The sequence below is a fragment of the Limulus polyphemus genome, unplaced genomic scaffold, assembly GCF_000517525.1.
Source record: "Limulus polyphemus unplaced genomic scaffold, Limulus_polyphemus-2.1.2 Scaffold1923, whole genome shotgun sequence".
NCBI lineage: Eukaryota > Metazoa > Arthropoda > Merostomata > Xiphosura > Limulidae > Limulus > Limulus polyphemus.
The window spans coordinates 140,122-153,063 of record NW_013667533.1 but is presented as its reverse complement, the minus strand read 5'-3'; the positions used below and the strand labels follow the sequence as shown (position 1 = coordinate 153,063).

Sequence of the window (12,942 nt, the reverse complement as noted above, 5' to 3'; positions counted from 1 at the left end):
AAGAACTAGAACAACATTCGCCAAAGTACATGATAGTTCTAGAAACGTTGCGTCACAGTAGTCATGTGACTCTCTGAGGCAACAGTATCTTCGCTGTAATACAATAAAACAATCTGTTTTACTTCAATGCAGTTACTTCATAAAACTACAAATTTATAAATAAGTGTTTATCATCATTACATGATGAGCTTTGACCAATTATTATTTTTTGTTTGAAAGATTTAGGCTTAATATAAGAAAGGTTGTTCAGTTTTTTCCTTGAGCATTATTATAATGAGCGAATTGAACTTTTATAAATTCGTGTGTTTGATGTCGACTAAGCAGAATGAAACAATTTAATCAGTGTTGTTTTTATGCTAAACAAGAACAGTAAAATCAATGTTGTAAGAATCAACAAATGCCGACTATTAGCGCAAAAATAGCCCTGGAATTCCTATAAACAAGGGCATTAAAGAGTTTAGTATTGATTAAACTCTCTCAGCAACAAGAAAACAACACATAATGTCAATCAAACTAACTTAGAAACCCAGTACTCTAGATTCAATTAGTAATTTTTTCCCTACATAAAATGTTTTCAGTCGTCTCTTAGAATTAAATTTTCTTCGTTAGCCAATTTCAATACAAAAGTATAAACATGCATGTATAAATCTTACAAATGTCCATTCTCTAATTCCATTTATTTCCTTTTGTCGTATTTTTTCTTCTCTAATTGAACGTTTATTAGGTATTCATTTATATAAACTATTTATCCAGATTTGATGCTGCAACCACTTTTAGAAAAAACATTGACACCCTTGACATTTCTCAAGTAACACTGTCTGCAAAAACAGTGATACTTATAATGGTTTCAAACATTAGGCTATGCGGTGAAAGGTATAATTGCAATATATCGATCATTATTGTATTGGTATGAATTTTCAAACTACATTGCACCTTTTGTAACACATGGGCTAAAATACCATGTCAGAGGCCTCTCGGGTAACAGCCTTTTTCATTTTGAACCACTAATTAGAGCGAAAACAGTCAAACAGAAAAGTTATTGATTAATACGATTAACCATGTCCAAGAGTAAAAGACTGTATATGAATAGTATAAATACTATAACCTATTAGGTGTCTTTAAATTGTTACACCAAGTTCGTTACATTGTCTTAATAAAGCATTCCACTTGCAATACCATTTTTACGTTTTCTCGCCAAAAATACCAAAATTATTAGACTGCTACTATCGTTATGCAAATATCCCCACAAACATCATATCAATACCACAATAGATAGACTATTATAATCACACAAGTTAGAATGACACGTGTTTGTTTTAGAGAATATTACATTGAACTATCTGCTGTGTGGAATCGAACCACTCATCTTAGCATCGTAAGTCCATAGGCTTACCGCTGTCCCACACTGATATTATATTTTGTAAATACCCCAATAACATCATATCAATATCACAAGAATTAAGCTGTTACAACTATCCAAGTATCACAATTATTAGTTTAATATGTCTCACAAGTATTACTAGAAGTAGCCTACTACAGTCAATCAAGTGGTAAAAGAGTCAACCAACCATTCTCAAATAAATGTCGTAAGAGGTAGAATACCACCATCATACAATTACTATAAAACGAACCTTGCTGCCGTCACACAAATATCATAAGAATTTGTCAACCATTCATCGCACTAAATAAAAAAAAAAAGAAAGCTAATCTGTCTGCTACTAACATTTCATCACAACTCTCCTTTGTTTTCTATCCTTGTCTCCCTGTTATTAAATATTCCTAGTCCAAGGGTATTCCGTTTATATATTTACACACACATTATTTCTCTCCTTATAACCATCTTCTTTCCTATACGAATAATTGTACTTTCGGTTCCATAGCTGATGTTTAAGCACAAAATTCCCCTCACAAGATTCTCAAACCTTTGATTAATTTGCGGGTTTTGTTCTTGCTTCCCTCCGCTTTACTTGCAAGTTCGCATAACTTCTTTTTCATACTTCTTATGCCTCAATGATCGTTTATGGCAGAGTTATATTATGAATTGGAGACTAGAAAGACAATTTACTGACCCTATTACGTTTTTCAATAGCTTACTCAGCTATAGAATATTGTTCTGCTGATGCCTTAGAATCGAAATGTGTTATGAAAAATTCCATTATTGTATATGTTGTTCGTAGCTTTAAACCTATTCCATCTCTAAAGTTGGACTTCAAATAAAATTGAAATACTTAATTTTAGTTTATTATGTTTTATGCCAGTATTAAATTTTCTGAATGAAAACTTTTGAAAATAAAACTGTACGTCAAAGCGATTTTAGTGCAACTTGTCAAGTAACTTCCTGTTAAATAGCTGTTTACAAACGGTTAACCCTATCTTATCATTTTACTTGATCCATTTCAATGTGTCAGTGCAGTGGTGAATCGCTGCAGATGTTAGCCGTATACATATTGGCGATACGTTTATCACCTACACCTATATATTTGATTCTTGCCAAATTCTCAACAGCACACAATATTTTGAAGGAAGAAAAATCTAGTGTTTCAACCAGATAACGCTTGTTTGTTAGTTTTTGAATTTCGCGCAAAGCTACACGAGGGCTATCTGCGCTAGCCTTCCCTAATTTAGCAGTGTAAGACTAGAGGGAAGGCAGCTAGTCATCACCACCCACCGCCAACTCTTGGGCTACTCTTTTACCAACGAATAGTGGGATTGACCGTCACATTATAACGCTCCCACGGCTGAAAGGGTGAGCATGTTTGGTGTGACGGGGATTCGAACCCGCGACCCTCAGATTGCGAGTCGAGGATCTTAACCACCTGGCCATGCCGGGCCACCTGATAACGCACACAGCTTAGTGCTTAGGGAAGCAATGGGCTCCAAAGTCATACCCCAACCCTATGTGGAGAAATGTACTCTCCGGAAAGTGAATACTATAGTTACAAGATAATAAACAGCTATTTGAAGTTAATAGAGACACGTATCGATTGTTTGAATAAGAAAGATGGACAAAAACTATAATTACCATATCCCTTCATGGAAACTCAATATATATACTTAAATGTGGTCATGGAAGCCGAAATTCACATAGATGGAGAATATGTTACAATAGCAATTGCAGTATTGGGTAATAACGTATAGCCGTAGTCATCAAATTAAGAATCATCGACAATAGAGGAAGTTGGTTTAAAGTCAGAGCAAGACATTATTAACCTTAGCATTAAAAAATAAAATCACATATCTATTTGAATTAAAACAGTTCACTCTAAAAATACAAATAAATTTGGAGAACAAGAATAAACCATCTTCCTAATGAAAAATATTACGTTTTTGTTAGTATCTGATGCTCACGAATATTCAGGAATTAGCAATGATGATGTGAGAATGTAAGGTTTTTAAGAGAAGTTAATGTTTCAAACCCGGCCTCATAGGCAATTTAACAAAAGAAAAGATATTAATATCATAGGAAAGGCTTAGAACTAAAACATTTCCGTCGAATGTATCGTTCTATCATCTTAATTACTCAGAAATGCTCTTAATTATGCGTTCTAAATCCCTAACTAATGTGTAAATATTAATTTGTTATGCAGTTATGATTCGCTAGGTTTCCAACTGACTAATTCATATTTACAAGTAAAAATACGAAATAAATGCCAATAGCCTAGCTCAGTAGATTAGAGTTTCACCAGATACGTTCCATCATCTTATGGATTAATAATCTCATGCACAAATTATAATGTGTTCCAAGCATTTATATCAACAATCATTGGAATGTTTGAAATTAAACTATCTTCTAGTTAAGCCCATTGTTTCCTGAGCTTTCTATTAGCTTGATCATAATGCTTTCGCGCTACGCATCCTTGCATAGCAGACCAATTGTTTACCAAAGCTTATGTTTCTAAAATACGAATATTTCATATTACGATAGCTAGAAAAATATTTTTTTTCCACTTTTGTATCAGAAAAATAGCTGCAACCATTGAAAATGATGTAAAACCGAAACGTCAGAAAGCAAATAACAGAAGTGTTTTTAGTGTGTTTTTTCATCTGGAAATAAAGCTCTCAATAACACAGAAGTAGAATAGTTTAGATGGTTAGATAAAACAGAACAGTCTATTGGTTTGTGAGTTAAGTTATCTATAACACGGCTAATAGACTATGTTATCTAATGCTGAAATCTAAATTATAATGTAAAATGGTGACGAAAAATAAACATCGTTCTTACATAGTAGTACAAGGCTTTCTATTTGTATGTAATCCGGTTAACAATTATAAAATTACTGCATCTATTTAGTAATATAGCGTTTCTCTATTTCTGAATGACCTAGCCAAGAATAATAAAATTACCATAACTATACTTTCTTGTACAGCATTGCATAATTCTATATACCCCGGTAAAAATGATAAACAACGTTAAAAATGAAGTCCCAGCATATTAATTAGGTGTTTCTCCACTTCTGTATAACCTTGTCAAGAACGATAAAATTGCCGATAAAATAGGTATTTACGAATTCAGTGTTTCTCCACTTCTGTATAACCTTGTCAAGAACGATAAAATTGCCGTACATATTTACGAATTCGGTGATTTGCCACTTCTGTATAACCTTGTCAAGCACGATAAAATTGCCGATAAAATAGGTATTTACGAATTCGGTGATTTGCCACTTCTGTATAACCTTGTCAAGCACGATAAAATTGCCGATAAAATAGGTATTTACGAATTCAGTGTTTCTCCACTTCTGTATAATCTTGTCAAGAACGATAAAATTGCCGTACATATTTACGAATTCGGTGATTGCCACATCTGTATAACCTTGTCAAGCACGATAAAATTGCCGATAAAATAGGTATTTACGAATTCAGTGTTTCTCCACCTCTGTATAACCTTGTCAAGAACGATAAAATTGCCTTACCTATTTACGAATTCAGTGTTTCTCCACTTCTGTATAACCTGGTCAGGAACGATAAAATTGCCGTACCTCTTTACGAATTCAGTGTTTCTCCACTTTTGTATAACCTTGTCAAGAACGATAAAATTGCCGTACCTATTTACGAATTCAGTGTTTCTCCACTTCTGTATAACCTGGTCAAGAGCGATAAAATTACAGTACTTTGGTGCACTTGTGTGTATAATCGATTAAAGAATGATAAATATATCGTACCAACGTCCTAATCGAGTGATTATCTGCTTCTATGTAACCTGGTCAAGAGCGATAAAATTACAGTACTTTGGTGCACTTGTGTATAATCGATTAAAGAATGATAAATATATCGTACCAACGTCCTAATCGAGTGGTTATCTGCTTCTATGTAACCTGGTCAAAAATGATAAAATTGTATAACCTCATATATTTTCTTCTCCTCATAACAATTGAAAAATTCCTCAAGTTGGATGTAGATTTAACGCTCCAAAATCATGTTAGAATTAGTCGTGGTCTAGTGGCTAGCATGCTAACTTATTGGTAAAAGGGTCTATTTTTCGAGTCTCCTTGACGCAAAGAAATGCGCTTCTCACTTGGGACTGTGGATACGTTATATGAGTGATGGGCAAATCCTACTATTTGATTAGAGTGACCAAATAGATAGACATTGTCACTATTAATTAGCCGCCTTCTTTCCAGTTTAACAGCTCAAAATTAATGACGACTAGCGTACATAGTCCTTATTTAGCTATGAGTGAATATCGTAAGTAAACAAACAAAATTATAGTTGCTATTTATCTATCTAAAACAGTTGCAATCTGTATACTTCCCTTAGGACCCTGTACATTTACCAAGCGGAAAATAACATTTACTTAATATTAGTTCCACACACATATCACATTCGATCAAATAAACGATCATTCATGCATATTGAACTGTGATGTTAATACTTGTGACCGAAAATCTAGCGAGTTTCTAAGCATTTGTTACAATCATGACTAAAATGTTCTACATAACATTACCTAGCTATTAAATCTGATAATTTCAAATCTTCATTTGGAAAATAATACTTAGTTATTAATTAAAGAGCTTAATTCAAATGACAAACGACAACTTGATTTCCGACATCCCTATTTACCATTTAATAAAACCTAAACCAGTGGAACGGAATTGGAGAAATCTGTATACATCCTACGCAATTATGATAAACATTGTTCTAAAAAGAAGCATAATGCAAACACAGAGAAAAACATATATAAAAGCTATACGAGTTTATTTTCTTCCACAATACAAATTAAGAAGGTTCAGAGATATATAAGAACAATACGGAAGTAAAACTAGTGCAAAATTGGAAGCAGCTTCTCCTATAATGCGGGGAATAAAACTGAAAGATAATTTCCTTTTCCAATTTCCGGTTTGTCGTATTCATCCAGTGTTATGGATCGTAACCTACACAAATAAACTGTTACTTCACTATTTAGATAGGTATTAATACACGACAGGTATTTTTGAATCATTTCTTTTTTCTTTTAATGCAGTAACTAGGATTTAATAGATTTAGCGACGTAAGGTTTATTGTACTTTTAATTATTTTCATAGGTGAGATAATTAAAAAATAGCATTGCATTACTTGTTTGATTTTTTATAAACCGGATTATATCTTAGAAACACAATAAATACGGTTATTTGTGGTTTGTACTGTTCGAGCAAAATGTCAGGTCGTGATTTTATGTTACTTTTTATTAACTCGTACATTTTCTTGAACTTCTCTCATGCTCATTACAGAACATGAACAATGACATGCAGTTAAGGATTGGGAAGTACAGTATCAGAAAGTGTCTGAATTGGCACATTGTTATCTTATTCCACTTAGTTTACCTGAGCTAACTTACAGTTTTCGAAATAAAAAGCCTTTCAAATGATGCATTCTCATCATTGTAGTGGTACTACACCCACTTATAACACTTACTTTTCTAGCAGAAAGTTCATGAGTGATATTACGGATATTTATTGTATTAGCTGGCGTACTTTTTCAATGTACGAGGAAGACAGAGATTCTTGTTTAATGGTTGTGTAGCACTCGAACGAGTAAAAATGATGTGTCAAAACATATAAATATATATTCATCTACACAAAAAACAATAAAACTTAAATCCAAGCGTTTTTCAAATACTATTTTAAAACATATAATAGAGAGGTAATTACTATAGTGAAAGTGACCTAAAGAATCATTAAACAATTTAAAAATATATCACAGTTATAAGTCATCGTTTTGTTTCTTTGTTATTAAGCACAAACTACACAATGGATTATCTGTGATGTACCCACCACGAATAGAGAAACACGTTTTTCTGTGTTATAAGCCACAGAGTTGCTGCTTTGCCAGTGCGAGCATAAATAATCGAGAAGAAAAGAAAATAAGGAATCGATGTAAAATATAATTAATTTCACAAAAATACTTGTTAAATACTCTGTTTTACTTCTAAATAAATTTAAATATTCATTGACAATATATATATATATATATATATGTAGCAAAATATGAAGTGTTTTCCGTTAATATTGACTGTCTATGCACAAATTAGATGATCTAAAAGGAACTGTCACACAATCCCAACCTAATTAGAACTTTTTTTCATATTAGTAATAAATGACCGTTACGGTTTGTGTTTTAGTGAATAAGCTATAAAACGGAACGTTAAGTGTCCAATTAAAGAAGAAAAATAACAAATTTGGTGTTCTAAAGTCGTTTATTACCAGCATTAAAATGACATTTATACTTCAATATGCACTACACGAATTAAATTTATGAAACTAAATTGTATTTTTTTTAAAAACATAAAACTATACTTAAAAAACACCATACGAGAAAAAAATATATAAATTTTTAAAGCTCCTTCTGTCATCATGTTTTTTTTATATTTTTTTATTAAAAAACATGAAAAAACCTATATTCCCAGAGATTTAAGACTTAAGATTATACAACGTTATTCGGAAATAAACATTTTGTTAAGTTTACATATCTTGTGGAAGAACAAATGTGTTCACTTTGTAACAGTCCTAAATATGCAAATATTCTACAAAGGTGATTCAGAACATTTCTAGAGTTTGCTCTTACACCATATAAAAATGTAAACAAATTCAATGCTTTTCTTCCAACGCTCAGTCGTTCAAGAACAGAAAATTCGACTCCATTAAACTTTAGTGTTAGTAAATCATCTAAAGTCACCTTTAAACTGAACTACATTCATATGATATCAATGCCAGTAATGTATGTAGTTGGAATTAGTAAGTAATAGAACGTTTTATGGAGAGACCTAAGAATATATTTTAGGCGAGCCCACATTCACGAAAATATTAAATTGAATGTAATATATGTTTTGTTTGTTTGTTGTTAAGCACAAAGGTACACAATAGGTTCTCTGTGCTTAGCCCAGCTTGGATAAGGAAACCTGATTTTTCATCGTTATACGGTCGCAGACTTACCGCTGGTCCGTCGGTTGGGTGTAATATAGGTAACCAGCAAATAAAAATTCATTCTTGATAATATTATGGGTATTTGTAAGAATAACCAACAGATGGTATTATTTTCTTTCTCGTACAAGACTGATAGTGTTTTATATACCGGTTGCAATGATAACTAATGGTGGCGTGAATAGCCTGATCCGCATAGCAATTAAACCCGTTGCTACAGAATAAAACACTCTTACGTTTATTTTATAGTAAAAATCTTTATTAACACGACAAAAACTGTATATCACTATATCTAATGTAACTGACTTTCAATAAATAATGTTAAGTATGAGTAATAACAATATCCAGGGTATGTATACACGTTGTAACTGAAGGGAATATATAGGACCATTTAGACACTCGACTGAAGGCACTGATCACGCGAACAGAAACAGATATTTATTAAAGATTCTCATTAGTTATCCTCAGTTTTTCTGTATAGAAAGATAATAAAACGTCGTCATAAAACAGAGTAACGGAGGACATTTAGCTGCTAGTACCAAGCGTGAACAGAAGCATAGCTTACCTTTGGTAATATTTATGAAGATATTCAATTGTCCTTCTGATAGCTGGACGATCCTATCTGCCCAAATATGTTGTGATGGTTTCTTCGAATGTTTTGATAATACAAAAATAGTGGGGAAGACAACGATTACAGGGAATAGGTTGGAAATAATTACTTAATGTTCTCAGATATTATGAATAATGTCAAATATACGTAGGGCGTTCTGTTTCTGCAATGGTAACGTGAAAATAGCGGTTCCACCTAGCAGTTATCAGAAAACGTTCAAGTCTGTGTCTCTCGGTCTCTCTTCACTCTTCGTGTGCAGTTACCAATAGAACGACCCAAGAGACTCTCCTATTCTCGCTGTACTCTGCGCAGGCGACTGAGATAGACCACTGAGATGCAATCCAAACTGATAGAGAAACACGTGAACTAGAAAAACACCTATCGTTCACCATTTAGAAAGTCACGTGGTTTTTACTAAATTCAACAGATAACCTTTCTATCATTTTTAGTCCTTTGTTAGTTGTCAATTTTATTTTCCATTTCTTAAACTATATTTTTCATTCTGATCTTTTCTTATGCCAATGTTTTCTCGACTTCGTAATTACTATAGTTTTCAAATAGCCATCTTCATTACCAAAAATATTGGCTCATTTCTCACCTTTTCGTAGCTCATCGTGAAGCTAATCTGTTTTCAGTTAATAAATGTGTTTCTTTCTTATCAAAGTGATTTGTAGGATTTATCTAAACTGTTGCTGCACTACTTCATAATTTATGTTAAGCATTCAGTAATCGACCTTGTCACTAATCATACGAATTTCTTAATGAGTGTTTGTACATCTTACATGTCTGTAAGATTTTCCTTGTACATGTAAATTAATATTTCTATTACTAATGAAATTAACCTGTGTAATTAAACTTTCAAATATTTTATTTTCCTTTAAGTTTAACAGTCCTTGGAAAGTTAGAACTGCTAGACCTGAAAGCAAAAAAAAAAAATATATTTCTATCACAAAATGCATGTCAACTAATCTAACATACCAAACATGTCTGTTTAACATATTCCTGATATTCGAGATGAACTTTCAAAAAGAATATAGAAAGTTATTTTCAGCAGCAATGCAACTAAACAAATGAAAATTGTAGCTTTTGATTATAGGCTTTCTTGTTACCCTATCAAGATCAGTGGCAGAGAATGTCACATTAGACCAACATTGTAGCTTCCTGTACAGAGTATTTTTTAGTGTAGTTTATATTCAAATACAAAAATGAAACCGTTTACAAGCTCAAATAATGCTTTACAACTAACATGAGTGTCAACTGGTTAGCTTTACAATTCACAAGAGTGTCACTTCTACATTTCTTGTCTTTTATGCAATTTCTATGTCTAGCTTTAAAATACATAGAAAAAAATGTATCCCAAAGAAGGATATCAAATCTAAATGAAATATACAACTAGTATCACTAAAGATGTACTGGCCGATTTATTTCTGCCACTGCTTCTGTTTTCGAAGTAATATTTAAATAACAGTGGAGAGAAACAGAGTAAAAAAGTCAAGAGTGTGAAGCAGCAACTAGTCAACTGTTTGATGACTCTTATCTTAGCATCAGTATTCAGATTTCAATTTGCGTCCAAAGTTATTTATATTTTACTCATAAAAGCATAAACAAGATTATCCACAAGTAACAGGCATTTCAAGTTTTAGTATAAAACCATTTCTTCGACCTGCATTATTTGATAATAAATAATTTTATATATTAAAAAACAATGAAATTAGCTCTTTAAGTACATGTTTTCACTGTGCAACATTTCGGCCCTCTTCAAGTATAAGACAGTATCGTAGACCCCCACTTTTTAATCTGTCCCAATAAAAATGCATCTAAATCAGGAAAATTACTCTCAGGTATGAGAGGTGATTGCATAAAATTTAATCCAGAACCCAAGGTTTTTCAGGGCCCTAAGACGAGCCTTGGACTCCGGCCGTAATTTGCCCCCTACACTTCTGCAAGGTGTTTGTTAACATAGATTGTTAAGTTAATTGAAAAGAGAAATCAACAATATTCGTGTGAGTGAAATATTTTATCCGCCAATCATATTTAGATACGAAACATCTCACTTACTGTTTACTGCATTCCTAGTGGTAAACGTGAAGCCACATATTACGGAGAAACAGCACAGGCTTTTTCTACGAGATTAAAATAATACAAGAATGGTGTCAGATGTAGTCAACAGTATGCCTCTGTCTTAGCAGTTTAAGAAGACAATTTTAAACCAATGCAAGTATAACGACAACTTTGAACTTAAATTCCGTAAATCGTGAAGTATTTGTGAAGTTAACCTCCACATAGACAGGAATAGTTGTAACTATCAAATATCGTGTGCTCATATCATAAAAGAAACTATAGTTTCTTGTAAAAAAACGTTAGTAGGCACTGCATTAAGCACTAGTCAGGTCAAAACGTCTGGCTTCAGTTTAGAACATTTGTTAGTAAACTTCAATTTTATCCATTTTTTTAAAACCACTTTTTAATCTGGCATGTTCATCAAAAACTGCTATAATATTTTAACTACATCGGAATGCTAAAACAAATCGAGCTTTATTTTCTGCTGTTACTTGCGAAACATACACACCTGTTCGTGATATAATCCATGCACATTTTCCTATAAAACATAGATACCGATACTCCATTAAGGACACATTTTAGAAACGATTCCCTCCCGATTGCTCATCGTCAATCTAAGGGCTTATAAGGCTAAAAATCAGGTTTCGATACTCGCAATAGGTAGAACATAGATAGCAAATTGTGCAACTTTTCAATTAACAACAAACAAATAAAAATCCTCCTGAAATCCCACTCACTGCTAAAACACTTTACAGGGATAAATAAGCTATACCAAGTTAAATACTTTACAAAGATAGATAAGCTACATACCAGGTAAAATACTTTACAGGGACACAAAAGCTACACACCAGGTTAAACAATTTACAGGGACAGATAAGCTACACACCAGGTAAAACACTTTACAGGGACAGATAAGCCACACACCATGTAAAATACTTTACAGGGACAGATTAGCTACACACAAGGTAAAACACTTTACAGGGACAGATAAGCTACACACCAGGTAAAACACTTTACAGGGACAGATAAGCTACACACCAGGTAAAACACTTTACAGGGACAGATAAGCTACACACCAAGCAGTTGCAGAATATTTAATTTAGGATCCATAACCCATGTTTTAATGTGCAACAGATACTATGGCTGATAATCAACGTTGAGGGGACTTACTCATCATAAATAATGTAATCGCGAGTGGAGCATGTTATCCTTTGACCACGTACTATATGTGTTTATATGTATATATATGTATGCATCTCTGTGTGTGTGTGTGTGTGTATGTATGTATGCAGGTGTGTGCAAAAAATGTTCCTAATTTCCTGAAATCTATTACATAGTTTGTTTTCTACAAAGGACACTCTATATATATATATGTACATTATGCATACAGCTTAATGTGTCTTCACGAGGATTTACTGTTTTAGTCACATTATTTATTCCCGTTTTTATTAGCCAAACAGTCTGGAGTGATCAAAAGGTTGCACAACAAAAAATACACTTTTAAGATTATTGGCATTGCTTTTAAGTTTGTACAAGGAGTGCTGTTCGAAGAAAACTGTCATCTGTAAACGATATTATTTCATAAGTTCAAGTTTGAAATTTTGTTTTTCTAAATTTATATTTAAAAGTACTTTACGTTTAGTAATATCAAACATAAAGAAAATTTATCTTTTCGGATAATTCAAAGATTCCTTAACACGCCTACTTGTTTAGGCGGAGAGCTATTTTTCCATTCAAATAACTAGTGTCAAGCACGTTAGCTTTTCAACCGTACAGGTTTTATAATATAACCATCAATCTCACAGAGTTAGCGGTGAGTGTTTTCCGCCAGTTACTTTCTCTCTGGTCAGCAATTCAAAACCAGAAAGGCGACAAATA

General features: G+C 32.8%; 1 protein-coding gene across 3 annotated transcripts in view; it reads right to left on the bottom strand.

Moving 5' to 3' along the window:
* Positions 1-12,942, bottom strand: part of LOC106465371 (prolactin-releasing peptide receptor-like) — a 77,672-nt gene that overhangs the window by 32,802 nt on the left and 31,928 nt on the right. Inside the window, exon 1 of one of the 3 annotated variants that reach the window (XM_022393256.1) lies at positions 11,062-11,106. The exons of 1 other annotated variant lie outside the window; for it this stretch is intronic. The gene's annotated coding sequence lies outside the window, so the exon portion shown is untranslated. Of the gene's footprint in view, positions 1-8,958; positions 9,248-11,061; positions 11,107-12,942 lie in introns of those variants that run through there. One more of the 3 variants, XM_022393254.1, reaches the window with a different exon arrangement.